Raw genomic sequence first — 21,792 nt, forward strand, 5'->3', positions numbered from 1 at the left:
ATCTTCACCGCCATCTGTATGAACATGGATATATGTACACCGGCATCTGCATGAACATGGAAATATCTACACCGCTATCTGTATGAACATGGAAATATCTACACCGCTATCTGTATGTACATGCAAATATCTACACCGCTATCTGTATATCAATGGAAATATCTACACTGCTATCTCTATAAACATGGAAATAACTACACTGCTATCTGTATAAGCATGGAAATATCTACACCGCCATCTCTATGAACATGGAAATATCTACACCACCATTTCTATGAACATGGAAATATCTACACCGCCATCTCTATCAACATGGAAATATCTCCACCGCCATTCGTATGAACATGGAGATATCTACACCGCCATCTGTATGAACATGGAAATATCTACACCACCATCTGTATGAACATGGAAATATCTACACCGCCAACTGTATGAACATGGAAATATCTACACCGCTATCTGTAGGAACATGGAAATATCTACACCGCTATCTGAATGAACATGGAAATAACTACACCGCTATCTGTAAGAACATGGAAATATCTACACCGCTATCTGTATGAACATGGAAATATCTTCACCTCTATCTGTATGAACATGCAAATATCTACATAGCTATCTGTATATCAATGGAAATATCCACACTGCTATCTCTATAAACATGGAAAAACTACACTGCTATCTGTATAAACATGGAAATATCTACACCGCCATCTCTATGAACACGGAAATATCTACACCGCCATTTGTATGAACCTGGAAATATCTACACCGCCATTTCTATGAACATGAAAATATCTACACCGCCATTTGTATGAACATGGAAATATCTACACCACCATCTGTATGAACATGGAAATATCTTCACCGCCATCTGTATGAACATGGATATATGTACACCGGCATCTGCATGAACATGGAAATATCTACACCGCTATCTGTATGAACATGGAAATATCTACACCGCTATCTGTATGAACATGGAAATATCTACACGGCTATCTGTATGAACATGGAAATATCTACACCGCTATCTGTATGTACATGCAAATATCTACACTGCTATCTGTATATCAATGGAAATATATACACTGCTATCTCTATAAACATGGAAATAACTACACTGCTATCTGTATAAATATGGAAATATCTACACCGCCATCTCTATGAACATGGAAATATCTACACCACCATGTGTATGAACATGGAAATATCTACACCGCCATCTCTATGAACATGGAAATATCTCCACCGCCATTCGTATGAACATGGAAATATCCACACCGCCATCTGTATGAACATGGAAATATCTACACTGCCATCTGTATGAACATGGAAATATCTACACCGCTAACTGTATGAACATGGAAATATCTACAACGCTATCTGTATGAACATGGAAATATCTACACCGCTATCTGTATGAACATGGAAATAACTACACCGCTATCTGTATGAACATGGAAATAACTACACCGCTATCTGTATGAACATGCAAATATCTACACCGCTATCTGTATGAACATGCAAATATCTACACAGCTTTCTGTATATCAATGGAAATATCCACACTGCTATCTCTATAAACATGGAAATAACTACACTGCTATCTGTATAAACATGGAAATATCTACACCGCCATCTCTATGAACATGGAAATATCTACACCGCCATTTGTATTAACCTGGAAATATCTACACCGCCATCTCTATGAACATCAAAATATCTACACCGCCATTTGTATGAACATGGAAATATCTACACCGCCATCTGTATGAACATGGAAATATCTTCACCGCCATCTGTATGAACATAGATATATGTACACCAGCATCTGCATGAACATGGAAATATCTACACCGCTATCTGTATGAACATGGAAATATCTACACCGCTATCTGTATGAACATGGAAATATCTACACCGCTATCTGTATGAACATGGAAATATCTACACCGCTATCTGTATGTACATGCAAATATCTACACAGATATCTGTATATCAATGGAAATATCTACACTGCTATCTCTATGAACATGGAAATAACTACACTGCTATCTGTATAAGCATGGAAATATCTACACCGCCATCTCTATGAACATGGAAATATCTACACCACCATTTGTATGAACATGGAAATATCTGCACCGCCATCTCTAAGAACATGGAAATATCTCCACCGCCATTCGTATGAACATGGAAATATCTACACCGCCATCTGTATGAACATGGAAATACCTTCACCGCCATCTGTATGAACATGGATATATGTACACCGGCATCTGGATGAACATGGAAATATCTACACCGCTACCTGCATGAACATGGAAATATCTACACAGCTATCTGAATATACATGGAAATATCTACACAGATTTCTCTATAAATATGGAAATAACTACAGCGCTATCTCTATAAACTTCGAAATATCTACACCGCCATCTGTATGAACATGGAAATATCTACACCGCCATCTGTATGAACATGGAAATGTCTACACCGCCATCTGTATGAACATGTAAATATCTACACCACCATCTGTATGAACATGGAAATATCTACACCGCCAACTGTATGAACATGGAAATATCTACACCGCTATCTGTATGAACATGGAAATATCTACACCGCTATCTGAATGAACATGGAAATAACTACACCGCTATCTGTAAGAACATGGAAATATCTACACCGCTATCTGTATGAACATGGAAATATCTTCACCGCTATCTGTATGAACATGCAAATATCTACATAGCTATCTGTACATCAATGGAAATATCCACACTGCTATCTCCATAAACATGGAAAAAACTACACTTCTATCTGTATAAACATGGAAATATCTACACCGCCATCTCTATGAACACAGAAATATCTACACCGCCATTAGTATGAACCTGGAAATATCTACACTGCCATTTCTATGAACATGAAAATATCTACACCGCCATCTGTATGAACATGTAAATATCTACACCGCCATCTGTATGAAGATGGAAATATCTACTCCACTAACTGTATGAACAGGGAAATATCTACACCGCTATCTGTATGAACATGGAAATATCTACACCGTTATCTGTATGAACATGGAAATATCTACAGTGCTATCTGTATGAACATGGAAATATCTACACCGCTATCTGTTCGAACATGGAAATATCTACACCGCTATCTGTATGAACATGCAAATATCTACACAGGTATCTGTATATCCATGGAAATATCTACACAGCTATGTCTATAAACATGTAAATAACTACACTTCTATCTGTATAAACATGGAAATATCTACACCACCACCTGTATGAACATGGAAATATCCACACTGCCATCCGTATGAACATGGAAATATCTACACCGCCATCTGTATGAACATGGAAATATCTACACCGCCATCTGTATGAACATGGAAATATCTACACCGCTAACTGTATGAACATGGAAATATCTACACCGCTATCGGTATGAACATGGAAATATCTACACCGCCATCTGTATGAACATGGAAATATCTACACCGCTATCTGTATGAACATGGAAATATCTACACCGCTATCTGTATGAACATGGAAATATCTACACCGCCATCTGTATGAACATGTAAATATCTACACCGCCATCTGTATGAACATGGAAATATCTACACCGCTAACTGTATGAACATGGAAATATCTACACCGCCATATCTATGAACATGGAAATATCTACACCACCATTTGTATGAACATGGAAATATCTACACTGCTATCTGTATAAACATGGAAATATCTACACCGCCATCTCTATGAACATGGAAATATCTACACCACCATTTGTATGAACATGGAAATATCTACACCGCCATCTCTATGAACATGGAAATATCTCCACTGCCATTCGTATGAACATGGAAATATCTACACCGCCAACTGTATGAACATGGAAATATCTTCACCGCCATCTGTATGAACATGGATATATGTACACCGGCATCTGGATGAACATGGAAATATCTACACCGCTATCTGCATGAACATGGAAATATCTACACAGCTATCTGAATATACATGGAATTAACTACACAGTTTTCTCTATAAATATGGAAATAACTACAGCGCTATCTCTATAAACTTCGAAATATCTACACCGCCATCTATATGAACATGGAAATATCTACACTGCCATCTGTATGAACATGGAAATATCTACACTGCCATCTGTATGAACATGGAAATATCTACACCGCTAACTGTATGAACTTGGAAATATCTATACCGCTATCTGCATAAACATGGAAATATCTACACCGCCATCTCTATGAACATGGAAATATCTACACCGCCATCTGTACGAACATGGAAATATCTATACTGCCCTCTGTATGAACATGTAAATATCTACACCGCCATCTGTATGAACAAGTAAATATCTTCACCGCCATCTGTAGGAACATGGAAATATCTACACCGCTAAATGTATGAACATGGAAATGTCTACACCGCTATGGGTATGAACATGGAAATATCTACACCGCTATCTGTATGAACATGGAAATATCTACACCGCTATCTGTTTGAACATGGAAATATCTACACGGCTATCTGTATGAACATGGAAATATATACACCGCCATCTGTATGAACATGTAAATATCTACAAAGCCATCTGAATGAACATGGAAATATCTACACCGCTAACTGTATGAACATGGAAATATCTACACCGCTATCTGTATGAACATGGAAATATCTACACCGCCATCTGTATGAACATGGAAATATCTACACCGCCATCTGTATGAACATGGAAATATCTACACCGCCATCTGTATGAACATGGAAATATCTACACCGCCATCTGTATGAACATGTAAATATCTACACCGCCATCTGTATGAGCATGGAAATATCTTCACCGCCATCTGTATGAACATGGATATATGTACACCGCCATCTGGATGAACATGGAAATATCTACACCGCTATCTGCATGAACATGGAAATATCTACACAGCTATCTGAATATACATGTAATTATCTACACAGTTTTCTCTATAAATATGGAAATAACTACCGCGCTATCTCTATAAACTTCGAAATATCTACACCCCCATCTGTATGAACATGGAAATATCTACACTGCCATCTGTATGAACATGGAAATATCTACACCGCCATCTGTATGAACATGGAAATATCTACACCGCTAACTGTATGAACTTGGAAATATCTATACCGCTATCTGCATAAACATGGAAATATCTACACCGCCATCTCTATGAACATGGAAATATCTACACCGCCATCTGTACGAACATGGAAATATCTATACTGCCCTCTGTATGAACATGTAAATATCTACACCGCCATCTGTATGAACATGGAAATATCTACACCGCTAACTGTATGAACATGGAAATATCTAAACCGCTGTCTGTATGAACATGGAAATATCTACACCGTTATCTGTATGAACATGGAAATATCTATACCGATATCTGTATGAACATGGAAATATCTACACCGCTATGTATGAACATGGAAATATCTAAACCACTATGTGTATGAACATGCAAACATCTACACAGCTATCAGTATATCAATGGAAATATCTACACAGCTATCTCTATTAACATGGAAATAACTACACTGCTATCTGTATAAACATGGAAATATCTACACCGCCACCTGTATGAACATGGAAATATCTGCAATGCCATCCGCACAAACATGGAAATCTCTACACCGCCATCTGTATGAACAAGTAAATATCTTCATCGCCATCTGTAACAACATGGAAATATCTACACCGCTAAATGTATGAACATGGAAATGTCTACACCGCTAACTGTATGAACATGGAAATATCTACACCGCTATCTGTATGAACATGGAAATATCTACACCGCTATCTGTTTGAACATGGAAATATCTACACTGCTATCTGTATAAAATTGAAATTATCTACACCACTATCTCTATAAACATGGAAATATCTACACTGTTATCTGTATAAAAATGGAAATATCTACACCGCTATCTGTATAAACATGGAAATATCTTCACCGCTATCTGTATAAACATGGAAATATCTGCAACGCTGTCTCTATAAACTTGGCATTAACTACACCACTATCTCTATAAACATACAAATATCTAGACCGCCATCTCTATAAACATGGAAATACCTACACCACCATCTGTATAAACATGGAAATACTTATACTGCTATCTGCATAAACATGGAAATGTCTACACCGCCATCTCTATGAACATGGAAATATCTACACCGCCATCTGTATGAACATGTAAATATCTACACCGCCATCTGTATGAAGATGGAATTATCTACTCCACTAACTGTATGAACAGGGAAATATCTACACCGCTATCTGTATGAACATGGAAATATCTACACCGTTATCTGTATGAACATGGAAATATCTACAGTGCTATCTGTATGAACATGGAAATATCTACACCGCTATCTGTACGAACATGGAAATATCTACACCGCTATCTGTATGAACATGCAAATATCTACACAGGTATCTGTATATCCATGGAAATATCTACACAGCTATGTCTATAAACATGTAAATAACTACACTGCTATCTGTATAAACATGGAAATATCTACACCACCACCTGTATGAACATGGAAATATCCACACTGCCATCCGTACGAACATGGGAATATCTACACCGCCATCTGTATGAACATGTAAATATCTACACCGCCATCTGTATGAACATGGGAATATGTACACCGCTAACTGTATGGACATGGAAATATCTACACCGCTATCGGTATGAACATGGAAATATCTACACCGCCATCTGTATGAACATGGAAATATCTACACCGCTATCTGTATGAACATGGAAATATCTACACCGCTATCTGTATGAACATGGAAATATCTACACCGCCATCTGTATGAACATGTAAATATCTACACCGCCATCTGTATGAACATGGAAATATCTACACCGCTAACTGTATGAACATGGAAATATCTACACCACCATCTCTATGAACATGGAAATATCTACACCACCATTTGTATGAACATGGAAATATCTACACCGCTATCTGTATAAACATGGAAATATCTACACCGCCATCTCTATGAACATGGAAATATCTACACCACCATTTGTATGAACATGGAAATATCTACACCGCCATCTCTATGAACATGGAAATATCTCCACTGCCATTCGTATGAACATGGAAATATCTACACCGCCAACTGTATGAACATGGAAATATCTTCACCGCCATCTGTATGAACATGGATATATGTACACCGGCATCTGGATGAACATGGAAATATCTGCACCGCTATCTGCATTAACATGGAAATATCTACACAGCTATCTGAATATACATGGAATTAACTACACAGTTTTCTCTATAAATATGGAAATAACTACAGCGCTATCTCTATAAACTTCGAAATATCTACACCGCCATCTGTATGAACATGGAAATATCTACACTGCCATCTGTATGAACATGGAAATATCTACACTGCCATCTGTATGAACATGGAAATATCTACACCGCTAACTGTATGAACATGGAAATATCTATACCGCTATCTGCATAAACATGGAAATATCTACACCGCCATCTCTATGAACATGGAAATATCTACACCGCCATCTGTACGAACATGGAAATATCTATACTGCCCTCTGTATGAACATGTAAATATCTACACCGCCATCTGTATGAACAAGTAAATATCTTCACCGCCATCTGTAGGAACATGGAAATATCTACACCGCTAAATGTATGAACATGGAAATGTCTACACCGCTATGGGTATGAACATGGAAATATCTACACCGCTATCTGTATGAACATGGAAATATCTACACCGCTATCTGTTTGAACATGGAAATATCTACACGGCTATCTGTATGAACATGGAAATATCTACACCGCCATCTGTATGAACATGTAAATATCTACAAAGCCATCTGAATGAACATGGAAATATCTACACCGCTAACTGTATGAACATGGAAATATCTACACCGCTATCTGTATGAACATGGAAATATCTACACCGCTATCTGTATGAACATGGAAATAACTACACCGCTATCTGAATGAACATGGAAATATCTACACGGCTATCTGTATGAACATGGAAATATCTACACCGCTATCTGTATGAACATGCAAATATCTACACAGCTATCTGTATATCAATGGAAATATCCACACCGCTATCTCTATAAACATGGAAATAACTACACTGCTCTCTGTATAAACATGGAAATATCTACACCACCATCTCTATGAACATGGAAATATCTACACCGCCATTTGTATGAACCTGGAAATATCTACACCGCCATTTCTATGAACATGAAAATATCTACACCGCCATTTGTATGAACATGGAAATATCTACACCGCTATCTGTATGAAAATGGAAATATCTACACCGCTATCTGTATGAACTTGGAAATATCTACACTGCTGTCTGTATAAAATTGAAATTATCTACACCACTATCTCTATAAACATGGAAATATCTACACTGCTATCTGTATAAACATGGAAATATCTACACCGCTATCTGTATAAACATGGAAATATCTTCACCGCTATCTGAATAAACATGGAAATATCTACAACGCTGTCTCTATAAACTTGGAAATAACTACACCACTATCTCTGTTAACGTGGAAATATCTAGACCGCCATCTCTATAAACATGGAAATATGTACACCACCATCTGTTTAAATATGGAAGTATCTATACGCTATCTGCATAAACATGGAAATATCTACTCCGCCATCTCTATGAACATGGAAATATCTACGCCGCCATCTGTACGAACATGGAAATATCTATTCCGCCATCTGTATGAACATGTAAATATCTACAACGCCATTTGTATGAACATGGAAATATCTACACCGCTAACTGTATGAACATGGAAATATCTACACCGCCATCTGTATGAACATGGAAATATCTACACCGCCATCTGTATGAACATGGAAATATCTACACCGCCATCTGTATGAACATGGAAATATCTACACCGCCATCTGTATGAACATGGAAATATCTACACCGCTATCTGTATGAACATGGAAATATCTACACCTCTATCTGTATGAACATGGAAATATCTACACCTCTATCTGTATGAACATGGAAATATCTACACCGCTATCTGTATGTACATGCAAATATCTACACAGCTATCTGTATATCAATGGAAATATCTACACTGCTATCTCTATAAACATGGAAATAACTACACTGCTATCTGTATATTCATGGAAATATCTACACCGCCATCTCTATGAACATGGAAATATCTACACCACCATTTGTATGAACATGGAAATATCTACACCGCCATCTCTAAGAACATGGAAATATCTCCACCGCCATTCGTATGAACATGGAAATATCTACACCGCCATCTGTATGAACATGGAATTATCTTCACCGCCATCTGTATGAACATGGATATATGTACACCGGCATCTGGATGAACATGGAAATATCTACACCGCTATCTGCATGAACATGGAAATATCTACACAGCTATCTGAATATACATGGAAATATCTACACAGATTTCTCTATAAATATGGAAATAACTACAGCGCTATCTCTATAAACTTCGAAATATTTACACCACCATCTGTATGAACATGGAAATATCTACACCGCCATCTGTACGAACATGGACATATCTACACCGCCATCTGTACTAAGATGGAAATATCTACACCGCTATCTGTATAAACATGGAAATATCTGCCCAACTATCTGTATAAACATGGAAATATCCGCACTGCTATCTGTATAAACATGGAAATATCTACACTGCTATCTGCATAAACATGGAAATATCCACACCGCTATCTGTGTAAACATGGAAATCTCTACACCGCTATGTATGTAAACATGGAAATATCTACACCGCCATCTGTGTAAACTTGAAAATATCTACACCGCCATCCCTATAAACATGGAAATATCTACACCGCCATCTGTATGAACATGGAAATATCTACACCGCCATCTCTATAAACGTGGAAATATCTACACCGCTATCTGTATGAACTTGGAAATATCTACACTGCTCTCGGTATAAAATTGAAATTATCTACACCACTATCTCTGTAAACATATTAATATCTACACTGCTATCTGTATGAACATGGAAATATCTACACCGCTATCTGTATAAACATGGAAATATCTTCACTGCTATCTGAATAATCATGGAAATATCTACAACGCTGTCTCTATAAACTTGGAAATAACTACACCACTATATCTGTAAACATGGAAATATCTAGACAGCCATCTCTATAAACATGGAAATATGTACACCACCATCTGTATAAATATGGAAATATTTATACTGCTATCTGCATAAACATGGAAATATCTACACCGCCATCTCTATGAACAAGGAAATATCTACACCGCCATCTGTACGAACATGGGAATATCTATTCCGCCATCTGTATGAACGTGTAAATATCTACACCGCCATCTGTATGAACATGGAAATATCTACACCGCTAACTGTATGAACATGGAAATATCTACACGGCTATCTGTATGAACATGGAAATATCTACACCGCTATCTGTATGAACATGGAAATATCTACACCGCAATCTGTATGAACATGGAAATATCTACACCGCCATCTGTATGAACATGGAAATATCTACACCGCTATATGTATGAACATGGAAATATCTACACCGCTATCGGTATGAACTTGGAAATATATACACCGCTATCTGTATGAACATGGAAATTTCTACACCGCTATCTGTATGAACTTGCAAATATCTACAAAGCTATCTGTATATCAATGGAAATATCTACACTGCTATCTCTATAAACATGGAATTAACTACACTGCTATCTGTATAAACATGGAAATACCTACACCGCCATTTCTATGAACATGGAAATATCTACACCGCCATTTGTATGAACATGGAAATATCTACACCGCTATCTGTATGAACATGGAAGTACCTTCACCGCCATCTGTTTGAACATGGATATATGTACACCGACATCTGGATGAACATGGAAATATCTACACCGCTATCTGTATGAACATGGAAATATCTACACTGCTATCTGAATATACATGGAAATATCTACACAGATTTCTCTATAAATATGGAAATAACTACAGTGCTATCTCTACAAACTTCGAAATATCTACATCGCCATCTGCATGAACATGGAAATATCTACACCGCCATGTCTATGAACATGGAAATATCTACACCGCCAACTGTATGAACATGGAAATATCTACACGGCTATCTGTATGAACATGCAAATATGTACACAGCTATCTGTATAAAATTGAAATTATCTACACCTCTATCTCTATAAACATGGAAATAACTACACTGCTATCTGTATAAACATGGAAATATCTACACCGCCATCTCTATGAACATGGAAATATCTACACCGCTATCTGTAAAAACATGGAAATATCTACAACGCTGTCTCTATAAACTTGGAAATAACTACACCACTATCTCTATAAACATGGAAATATCTAGACCGCCATCTCTATAAACGTGGAAATATCTACAACACCATCTGTATAAACATGGAAATATCTATACCGCTCACTGTATGAACTTCGAAATATCTACACCGCTATCGGTATGAACTTGGAAATATCTACACCGCTATCTGTATGAACATGGGAATATCTACACCGCTATCTGTATGAACATGGAAATATCTTCACCGCTATCTGTATGAACATGGAAATATCTACACCGCTATCTGTATGAACATGCGAATATCTACACAGCTATCTGTATATCAATGGAAATATCTACACTGCTATCTGTATAAACATGGAAATAACTACACTGCTATCTGTATAAACATGGAAATATCTACACCGCCATCTCTATGAACATGGAAATATCTACACCGCCATTTGTATGAACATGGAAATATCTACACCGCCATCTCTATGAACATGGAAATATCTACACCGCCATTTGTATGAACATGGAAATATCTACACCGCCATCTGTATGAACATGGAAATATCTTCACCGCCATCTCTATGAACATGGATATATCTACACAGGCATCTGGATGAACATGGAAATATCTACACCGCTTTCTGCATGAACATGGAAATATCTACACAGCAATCTGTATATCAGTGGAAATATCTACACTGCTATCTCTATAAACATGGAAATAACTAAACTGCTATCTGTATAAACATGGAAATATCTACACTGCCACCTGTATGAACATGGAAATAGCTACACTGCCATCCGTACGAACATGGAAATATCTACACCGCCATGTGTATGAACATGTAAATATCTACACCACCATCAGTATGAACATGGAAATATCTACACCGCTAATTGTATGAACATGGAAATATCTACATCACTATGTGAATGAACATGGAAATATCTACACCGCTATCTGTATGAACATGGAAATATCAACACCGCTGTCTGTAAGAACATGGAAATATCTACACCGCTTTCTATAAGAACATGGAAATATCTACACCGCTATCTGTATGTACATGGAAATATCTACACCGCTATCTATAAGAACATGGAAATATCTACACCGCTATCTCTATGAACATATAAATATCTACACCGCCCTCTGTATGAACATGGAAATATCTACACCGGTAACTGTATGAACATGGAAATATCTGCACAGCCATCTGTACGAACATGGACATATCTACACCGCCATCTGTTTTAAGATGGAAATATCTACACCGCTATCTGTATAAACATGGAAATATCTGCACCGCTATCTGTATAAACATGGAAATAACCGCACCGTTATCTGTATAAACATGGAAATATCTACACCGCTATCTGTATGAACATGGAAATATCTACACCGCTATCTGTATGAACATGGAAATATCTACACCGCTATCTGTATGAACATGGAAATATCTACACCGCTATCTGTATGAACATGGAAATATCCGCACCGCTATCTGTACGAACATGGACATATCTACACCGCCATCTGTTTTAAGATGGAAATATCTACACCGCTATCTGTATAAACATGGAAATATCTGCACCGCTATCTGTATAAACATGGAAATAACCGCACCGTTATCTGTATAAACATGGAAATATCTACACCGCTATCTGCATAAACATGGAAATGTCCACACCGCTATCTGTGTAAACATGGAAATGTCTACACCGCTATCTGTGTAAACATGGTAATATCTACACCGCCATCGCTATAAACATGGAAATATCTACACCGCCATCTGTATGAACATGGAAATATCTACACCGCCATCTCTATAAACGTGGAAATATCTACACCGCAATCTGGATGAACTTGGAAATATCTACACTGCTATCTGTATAAAATTGGAATTATCTACACCACTATCTCTATAAACATGGAAATATCTACACCGCTATCTGTATAAACATGGAAATATCTACACCGCTATCTGTATAAACATGGAAATATCTTCACCGCTATCTGTATAAACATGGAAATATCTACAACGCTGTTTCTATAAACTTGGAAATAACTACACCACTATCTCTATAAACATGGAAATATCTAGACCTCCATCTCTATAAACATGGAAATATCTACACCACTATGTGTATAAACATGGAAATATCTATACCGCTATCTGCATAAACATGGAAATATCTACACCGCCATCTCTATGAACATGGAAATATCTACACCGCCGTCTGTACGAACATGGAAATATCTACACTGCCATCTGTATGAACATGTAAATATCTACACCGCCATCTGTATGAACATGGAAATATCTACACCGCTATCTGTATGAACATGGATATATCTACACCGCTATCTGAATTAACATGCAAATATCTACACAGCTATCTTTTTATCAATGGAAATAACTGCACTGCTGTCTCTATAAACATGGAAATAACTACACTGCTATCTGTATAAACATGGAAATATCTACACCGCCACCTGTATGAACATGGAAATATCTACACTGCCATCCGTACGAACATTGAAATATCTACACTGCCATCTGTATGAACATGTAAACATCTACAATGCCATCTGTATGAACATGGAAATATCTACACCGCTAACTGTATGAAAATGGAAATATCTACAACGCTATCTGTATGAACATGGAAATATCTACACCGCTATCTGTATGAACATGGAAATATCTACACCGCTATCTGTATGAACATGGAAATATCTACACCGCTATCTGTATGAACATGGAAATATCCGCACCGCTATCTGTATGAACATGCAAATATCTACGCAGCTATCTGTATATCAATGGAAATATCTACACTGCTATCTCTATAAACACGGAAATAACTACACTGCTATCTGTATAAACATGGAAATTTCTACACCTCCATCTCTACGAACATGGAAATATGTACACCGCCATATGTACGATCATGGACATATCTACACCGCCATCTGTATTAAGATGGAAATATCTACACCGCTATCTGTATAAACATGGAAATATCTGCACCACTATCTGTAAAAACAAAGAAATAACCGCACCGCTATCTGTATAAACATGGAAATATCTACACCGCTATCTGCATAAACATGGAAACATCCACACCGCTGTGTAAACATGGAAATGTCTACACCGCTATCTGTGTAAACATGGAAATATCTACACCGCCATCTGTGTAAACATGAAAATATCTACACCGCCATCTCCATAAACATGGAAATATCCACACTGCCATCTGTATGAACATGGAAATATCTACACCGCCATCTCTATAAACGTGGAAATATCTACACCGCTAACTGTAAGAACTTGGAAATATCTACACTGCTATCTGTATAAAATTATAATTATCTACACCACTATCTCTATAAACATGGAAATATCTACACCGCTATCTGTATAAACATGGAAATATCTACACGGCTATCTGTATAAACATGGAAATATCTTCACCGCTGTCTGTATAAACATGGAAATATCTACAACGCTGTCTCTGTTACCTTGGAAATAACGACACCACTATCTCTATAAACATGGAAATATCTAGACCTCCATCTCTATTAACATGGAAATATCTACACCACCATCTGTGTAAACATGGAAATACCTACACCGCCATCTGTATGAACATGTAAATATCTTCACCGCTATCTGTATAAACATGGAAATATCCACAACGCTGTCTCTATAAACTTGGAAATAACTACACTACTATCTCTATAAACATGGATATATCTAGACCGCCATCTCTATAAACATGGAAATATCTACACCACCATCTGTATAAACATGGAAATATCTATACCGCTATCTGCATAAATATGGAAATATCTACACCGCCATCTCTATGAACATGGAAATATCTACACCGCCATCTGTACGAACATGGAAATAACTACACCGCCATCTGTATGAACATGGAAATATCTACACTGCCATCTGTATGAACATGGAAATATCTACACCGCTATCTGTATGAACATGGAAATATCTGCACCGCTATCTGTACGAACATGGAAACATCTACACCGTTATCTGTATGAACATGGAAATATCTACACCGCTATCTGTATGAACATGGAAATATCTACACCGGCATCTGGATGAACATGGAAATATCTACACCGCTATCTCCATGAACATGGAAATATCTACACAGCTATCTGCATATACATGGAAATACCTACACCGATTTCTCTATAAATATGTAAATAACTACTGCGCTATCTCTATAAACTTCGAAATACCTACACCGCCATCTGTATGAACATGGAAATATCTACAACGCCATCTGTACGAACATGGACATATGTACACCGCCATCTGTATTAGGATGGAAATATCTACACCGCTATCTGTACAAACATGGAAATATCTACACTGCTATCTGCATAAACAAGGAAATATCCACACCGCTATCTGTGAAAACATGAAAATATCTACACCGCCATCTCTATAAACATGGAAATATCTACACCGACATCTGAATGAACTTGGAAATATCTACACCGCAATCTCTATAAACGTGGAAATATCTACACTGCTATCTGTATGAACTTGGAAATATCTACACTGCTATCTGTATAAACATGGAAATATCTGCCCACCTATCTGTATAAACATGGAAATATCCGCACCGCTATCTTTATAAACATGGAAATATCTACACCGCTATCTGTATAAACATGGAAATATCTACAACGCTGTCTCTATAAACTTGGAAATAACTACAGCACTATCTCTATAAACATGGAAATAACTAGACTGCCATCTCTATAAACATGGAAATATCTACGCCACCATCTCTATAAACATGGAAATATCTACACCGCCATCCGTATGAACATGGAAATATCTACACTGCCATCTCTATAAAGGTGGAAATATCAGCACTGCTATTTGTATGAACTTAGAAATATCTACACTGCTATCTGTATAAAATTGAAATTATCTACACCACTATCTCTATAAACATGGAAATATCTACACTGCTATCTGTATAAACATGGAAATATCTACAGCGCTATCTGTATAAACATGGAAATATCTTCACCGCTATCTGTATAAACATGGAAATATCCACAACGCTGTCTCTATAAACTTGGAAATAACTACACCACTATCTCTTTAAACATGGAAATATCTAGACCGCCATCTCTATAAACATGGAAACATCTACACCACCATCTGTATAAACATGGAAATACCTATACCGCTATCTGCATAAACATGGAAATATATTCACCGCCATCGCTATGAACATGGAAATATCTACACCGCCATCTGTACGAACATGGAAATATCTACACCGCCATCTGTATGAACATGGAAATATCTACACCGCCATCTGTATGAACATGGAAATATCTACACCGCTAACTGTATGAACATGGAAATATCCACAAGGCTATCAGTATGAACAAGGAAATACCTACACCGTTATCTGTATGAACATGGAAATATCTACACCGCTATCTGTATGAACATGGAAATATCTACACCGCTATCTGTACGAAAATGGAAATATCTACACCGCTATCTGCATGAACATGCAAATATCTACACAGCTATCTGTATATCAATGGAAATATCTACACTGCTATCTCTATAAACATGGAAATAACTACACTGCTATCTGTATAAATATGGAAATATCTACACTGCCATCTGTATGAACATGTAAATATCTACACCGCCATCTGTATGAACATGGAAATATCTACACCGCTATCTGTATGAACATGGATATATCTACACCGCTATCTGAATTAACATGCAAATATCTACACAGCTATCTGTTTATCAATGGAAATAACTGCACTGCTGTCTCTATAAATATGGAAATAACTACACTGCTATCTGTATAAACATGGAAATATCTACACCGCCACCTGTATGAACATGGAAATATCTACACTGCCATCCGTACGAACATTGAAATATCTACACTGCCATCTGTATGAACATGTAAACATCTACAATGCCATCTGTATGAACATGGAAATATCTACACCGCTAACTGTATGAAAATGGAAATATCTACAACGCTATCTGTATGAACATGGAAATATCTACACCGCTATCTGTATGAACATGGAAATATCTACACCGCTATCTGTATGAACATGGAAATATCTACACCGCTATCTGTATGAACATGGAAATATCCGCACCGCTATCTGTATGAACATGCAAATATCTACGCAGCTATCTGTATAAACATGGAAATATCTACACCTCCATCTCTACGAACATGGAAATATGTACACCGCCATATGTACGATCATGGACATATCTACACCGCCATCTGTATTAAGATGGAAATATCTACACCGCTATCTGTATAAACATGGAAATATCTGCACGACTATCTGTAAAAACAAAGAAATAACCGCACCGCTATCTGTATAAACATGGAAATATCTACACCGCTATCTGCATAAACATGGAAACATCCACACCGCTATCTGTGTAAACATGGAAATGTCTACACCGCTATCTGTGTAAACATGGAAATATCTACACCGCCATCTGTGTAAACATGAAAATATCTACACCGCCATCTCTATAAACATGGAAATATCCACACTGCCATCTGTATGAACATGGAAATATCTACACCGCCATCTCTATAAACGTGGAAATATCTACACCGCTAACTGTAAGAACTTGGAAATATCTACACTGCTATCTGTATAAAATTATAATTATCTACACCACTATCTCTATAAACATGGAAATATCTACACTGCTATCTGTATAAACATGGAAATATCTACACGGCTATCTGTATAAACATGGAAATATCTTCACCGCTGTCTGTATAAACATGGAAATATCTACAACGCTGTCTCTGTTACCTTGGAAATAACGACACCAGTATCTCTATAAACATGGAAATATCTAGACCGCCATCTCTATTAACATGGAAATATCTACACCACCATCTGTGTAAACATGGAAATACCTACACAGCCATCTGTATGAACATGTAAATATCTTCACCGCTATCTGTATAAACATGGAAATATCCACAACGCTGTCTCTATAAACTTGGAAATAACTACACTACTATCTCTATAAACATGGAAATATCTAGACCGCCATCTCTATAAACATGGAAATATCTACACCACCATCTGTATAAACATGGAAATATCTATACCGCTATCTGCATAAACATGGAAATATCTACACCGCCATCTCTATGAACATGGAAATATCTACACCGCCATCTGTACGAACATGGAAATAACTACACCGCCATCTGTATGAACATGGAAATATCTACACTGCCATCTGTATGAACATGGAAATATCTACACCGCTATCTGTATGAACATGGAAATATCTGCACCGCTATCTGTATGAACATGGAAACATCTACACCGTTATCTGTATGAACATGGAAATATCTACACCGGCATCTGGATGAACATGGAAATATCTACACCGCTATCTCCATGAACATGGAAATATCTACACAGCTATCTGCATATACATGGAAATACCTACACCGATTTCTCTATAAATATGTAAATAACTACTGCGCTATCTCTATAAACTTCGAAATACCTACACCGCCATCTGTATGAACATGGAAATATCTACAACGCCATCTGTACGAACATGGACATATGTACACCGCCATCTGTATCAGGATGGAAAAATCTACACCGCTATCTGTACAAACATGGAAATATCTACACTGCTATCTGCATAAACAAGGAAATATCCACACCGCTATCTGTGTAAACATGAAAATATCTACACAGCCATCTCTATAAACATGGAAATATCTACACCGACATCTGTATGAACTTGGAAATATCTACACCGCAATCTCTATAAACGTGGAAATATCTACACTGCTATCTGTATGAACTTGGAAATATCTACACTGCTATCTGTATAAACATGGAAATATCTGCCCACCTATCTGTATAAACATGGAAATATCCGCACCGCTATCTGTATAAACATGGAAATATCTACACCGCTATCTGTATAAACATGGAAATATCTACAACGCTGTCTCTATAAACTTGGAAATAACTACAGCACTATCTCTATAAACATGGAAATAACTAGACTGCCATCTCTATAAACATGGAAATATCTACGCCACCATCTCTATAAACATGGAAATATCTACACCGCCATCTGTATGAACATGGAAATATCTACACTGCCATCTCTATAAAGGTGGAAATATCAGCACTGCTATTTGTATGAACTTAGAAATATCTACACTGCTATCTGTATAAAATTGAAATTATCTACACCACTATCTCTATAAACATGGAAATATCTACACTGCTATCTGTATAAACATGGAAATATCTACAGTGCTATCTGTATAAACTTGGAAATATCTTCACCACTATCTGTATAAACATGGAAATATCCACAACGCTGTCTCTATAAACTTGGAAATAACTACACCACTATCTCTTTAAACATGGAAATATCTAGACCGCCATCTCTATAAACATGGAAATATCTACACCACCATCTGTATAAACATGGAAATACCTATACCGCTATCTGCATAAACATGGAAATATATTCACCGCCATCTCTAGGAACATGGAAATATCTACACCGCCATCTGTACGAACATGGAAATATCTACACCGCCATCTGTATGAACATGGAAATATCTACACGGCCATCTGTATGAACATGGAAATATCTACACCGCTAACTGTATGAACATGGAAATATCCACAAGGCTATCTGTATGAACATGGAAATACCTACACCGTTATCTGTATGAACATGGAAATATCTAAACCGCTATCTGTATGAACATGGAAATATCTACACCGCTATCTGTACGAAAATGGAAATATCTACACCGCTATCTGCATGAACATGCAAATATCTACACAGCTATCTGTATATCAATGGAATTATCTACACTGCTATCTCTATAAACATGGAAATAACTACACTGCTATCTGTATAAATATGGAAATATCTACACTGCCATCTCTATGAACATGGAAATATATACACCGCCATTTGTATGAACATGGAAATATCTACACCGCCATCTCTATGAACATGGAAATATCTACACCGCTATCTGTATAAACATGGTAATATCTACAGCGCTCTCTCTATGAACTTGGAAATAACTACACCACTATCTCTGTAAACATGGAAATATCTAAACCGCCATCTCTATGAACATGGAAATATCTACACCGCCATCTGTATGAACATGGAAATATCTACACTGCCATCTGTATGAACATGTAAATATCTACACCGCCATCTGTATGAACTTGGAAATATCTACACCGCTGTCTGCATGAACATGGAAATATCTACACAGCAATCTGCATATACACGGAAATATCTTGAGAAATTTCTCTACAAATATGGAAATAACTACAGCGCTATCTCTATAAACTTCGAAATATCTACACCGCCATCTGTATGAACATGGAAATATCTACACCGCCATCTGTACAAACATGGACATATCTACAAAGCCATCTATATTAAGATGGAAATATCTACACACCTATCGGTATAAACATGGAAATATCTGCCCAACTATCTGTATAAACTTGGAAATATCCGCACCGCTATCTGTATAAACATGGAAATATCTACACCTCTATCTGCATAAACATGGAAATATCCACACCGCTGTCTGTGTAAACATGGAAATGTCTACACCGCTATCTGTGTAAACATGGAAATATCTACACCGCCAACTCTATAAACATGGAAATATCTACACCGCCATCTGTATGAACATGGAAATATCTACACCGCCAACTCTATAAACGTGGAAATATCCACACCGCTATCTGTATGAACTTGGAAATATCTACACTGCTCTCGGTATAAAATTGAAATTATCTACACCACTATCTCTATAAACATGGAAATATCTACACCGCTATCTGTATAAACATGGAAATATCTACACCGCTATCTGTATAAACATGGAAATACCTTCACCGCTATCTGTATAAACATGGAAATATCTACAACGCTGTCTCTATAAAGTTGGAAAAATCTACACCACTATCTCTATAAAGATGGAAATATCTAGACCGCCATCTCTATAAACATGGAAATATCTACACCACCATCTGTACAAACATGGAAATATCTATACCGCTATCTGCATAAACATGGAAATATCTACACCGCTATCTGTATGAACATGGAAATATCTACACCGCTGTCTGTATGAACATGCAAATATCTACAC

This window comes from Gorilla gorilla, chromosome 8 (genome assembly GCF_029281585.2).
Source record: "Gorilla gorilla gorilla isolate KB3781 chromosome 8, NHGRI_mGorGor1-v2.1_pri, whole genome shotgun sequence".
In the NCBI taxonomy this organism is placed as follows: Eukaryota; Metazoa; Chordata; class Mammalia; order Primates; family Hominidae; genus Gorilla; species Gorilla gorilla.